The following is a 3,565-nucleotide window of genomic DNA, read 5'->3' on the forward strand; positions in this document are numbered from 1 at the left end:
ATGTACTTGAGGCTGAAGTGGCATTTCATCTGTAGCTGTTGGTCTGCCCATTCTTTGACAACTATCACAACTTTTCACATACTTCTTGGAATCCTTAAAAATAGATGGCCAATAGTATCCAAGACTGAGAATCTTGAATGTTGTTCTTTTGGTTGCAAAATGCCCACCACACGGTTCATCATGGCAAGATTTTAAAATATCAATTATTTCATCATTTCTTACACATCGTCTAATAATCATATCATAACCGGTGTAAAATAAATCTCCATTAACCCATGAATATCTAGCACTTTGTTTGATCAACCTCTTCTTTTCCTTTGGAGTAAAATATGGAGGTGTTTTTCCTGTTGACAAATAGTTGGCTAAGTCAGCATACCAAGGATTCACTAAAATAAATTTTCATCTGGAAAAGAATCTTCTACCGGAACAACCTCACCTGAATTTTTGCAGTCTAGAAAGAAAATCTGCCACCTGATTCTCCTTACCTGGTCTATCTAACACTGTAATATTAAATTCCTGTAATAATAACAACGATCTAGTAACTCTGCCATTAGTGATTGGTTTATTCATTAAATACTTAATGGCAGAGTGATCAGTATGTACAAAAACCTCATAACCAGTGATATAATGTCAGAATTTATTCACAGCATGTATGATGGCAAGCATTTTCTTTTCAGTGATTGTGTAGTTTAATTCTGCAAGTGTTAGATTTTTGCTAATGAAATAGATGGCATAATTGAAAGACTCTTCTTTTTGGCCTAATGAGGCACCTACTGCAGTATCATATGCATCTGTAAAGATGTGAAATGGTAGGGTCCAGTTAGGGCCTTTTAAGACTGGTGTGGTTGATAACTTTTCTTTGAGTGTTTCAAAAGCTTGCTGACAATTCTCATTCCAGTTGAAAGGTGTATCTTTTGCTAGAAGCTTAAATAGACGTGAAGCTATTTTACTAAAATGTTCAATAAACCTTCTGTAATAGCTTGCATACCCAAGAAAACTTCTTACCTCTTTTTGAGTCTTCGGAATTGGCAAATTGAGAATGATCTGGATTTTTGATGGATCAACTTTAATGCCTTGAGAAGAAATATAGTGACCTAATACTATCCCTTCATTTAACATCATAAAACACTTTTCATTGCCCAGGGACAGATTAGCTTCAATACATCTCTTCAAAACTTTTTCAAGATTTTCCAATGAATGCTCGAATGAATTACCATACACTGAAAAATCGTCCATATAAACTTCAACACATTCATGAACTAAATGAGCAAAAATAGCTAATACAACTCTCTGAAATGTAGTTGGAGCATTGCAAAGTCCAAATGGTAAAACATTATAGGCATAAATGCCCCAGGGACAAGTAAAAGTGGTTTTGTCCTGGTCCTCTAAGGCTATCTTGATCTGGTTATAGCCACTGAAACCATCAAGAAAAGAGAATGATGATTTCCCAGCTAATGTATCTAGCACTTGGTCAATAAATGGTAATGAGAAATAATCTTTGAGGGTTGCTTTGTTCAATTGTCTGTAATCAACACAAATTATCCACTTGCCATTTTTTTTGGGCACTACTACCAATGGGGATACCCACTGACTGTCAGAGATAGGATAAATAAAATTGACTTTCAATAGTTTTTGTAATTCATCTCTAACAATATCCTGAAGTATGGGATTCATTCTTCTCTGCGGTTGCCTCACTGGTTTGATATTACTATCCGTGTAAATATGGTGAGTACATGTTTCAGGGTGAATTCCATGCATATCGGTGTAATCCCAAGCAAATGCTTTCTGATATTTTCTCAATAATTGAATCAATTTTTCCTCCTGAGATGAGTCTAGGTGAGTGCTAATATTCAAAGTTTTTCCTGGACTAATCTTTATGGTCTTGCTCTCTGTGTTTTTGATAGATTGAATGGGAAAAATGTTCTAAAATGTTGTTTGCAAAGAATGAATGGTACATGTTTCCTGAAAATTCTGTGCCAAAAGTTCATCTGCAGCATGGTATTGGTCATTTCTTAATTATTCAGAAATATCAGGTTGAGAAAGGAACAATTCTACCAAATCATCATTATTATGTTCTTGAAAATCATAGATTTGATTGATGTTGAAAACAGATTGAACTTCTTCCTTATCATTGTATTTATCATCAAGCCATAAATTGTGTGCTACTGCTGGTGATTGTGCTGATGGGTAAAGAGTGAGTTGTTTCCTTTCAGTTCCTCATGAGATAATCGTATTACTTGATCTACATCCTATAAATGCATCAACAATTGCTAACCATGGTCTACCAAGGATGATGGGGTGTCCTCGTAAATTAGATTTTGGCTGAAGAACTAAAATGTCCACTGGATACTCCCAAGAGTCCAATGAAACAATTATGTCCTCCAAAATCCCTTCAGGAATCACTTTAGACCTATCAGCTAGTTCTAGAACAATTGTTATGAGCTGCAATGTCTTCATTGTTTCGAGAGTCATCACATTTATTGCGGCCCTAAGGTCAATTAAGGTGTTTGGAATATGTATGTTGTTAATGATTGTAGTGACTCTAGGAATACCAGGATCAACATACTTTTCCATTGAAATGGTGTTTGTCATAAGGCCAGCTCAATGTCCAATAACATGAATAGTTTGTGGATCAATTCTTTTCCTAGTAGGCTTCTTGAGGCACAGTTCTTTCATTGCTTTAGCATTTTGGGAATGTCTTTTATGGCTTGCAATAGTGGAATTTTTATATAGACATTCTTTAGCTCATCTAAAACATCAAACTGTGGTATAGACATGGGAAGTTTTGCTTGGACCAATCGTTCTGGAAAAGGTGGTGGATGCAACGGTTGCATTTGTTTATTTTTGATATCATCATTTTGTTTCCTTTGAGTTGGAGTTTCATTTTCATTTTCTTCATTTTCTTTTTTTTTTTTCAGCTATTGGAGGTTCTTTTTGAAGTACCTTACCAGACCTCAAATTGATATTTTGTAAAGGTAATGTGGGATATGATGGTCCCTCATGTACATCGTAAGCTGGTTTCTCTGCTCTGTTATTTGGATTTGGTACAGGCTGAGCAGGAATATGAGTGGGTCTAGGAGGTTGCTGGTTAGATGGGAGTTGCAAGTGAGGTGGATTTATTGGTGGAGGAGCAGGCAATGCTTGTTGAGTGTTTTGGGGTTGATAAACAACTTGCTGCTGAGGATATTGCTGATATGTTTGAGGATATTGCGAATGTGGCTGATGATACTGTTGATATGGCTGAGAATACTGTTGGTATGGTTGAGGATATGGTTGATATTGTTGAGAGTACTGCTGAAATGGTCTCCATTGTTGCTGTGGGTAATTTTGGTGTTGCCATGGCATGGGCACATTCCAAGAATTTTGAGCATACATCTGATCTTGTGCAGGAAATTGCAAATTTTGGTTTGGAAACATACCTGGAGGGGGAGGTCTAGGTTGCCACGGTCTCTTAGCGCCCATGAAATACACATTCTCCATATCTGTGTTAGCTGCTTCCACATTACAATTCTGCAAAATCTTGACTTTAGAGCAATGAAATATATCATGATTTTCAGTACAAAAG

This window comes from Pinus tabuliformis, chromosome 6 (assembly GCF_031772625.1).
Source record: "Pinus tabuliformis cultivar Carrire ecotype Pingquan chromosome 6, CPIR1, whole genome shotgun sequence".
In the NCBI taxonomy this organism is placed as follows: Eukaryota; Viridiplantae; Streptophyta; class Pinopsida; order Pinales; family Pinaceae; genus Pinus; species Pinus tabuliformis.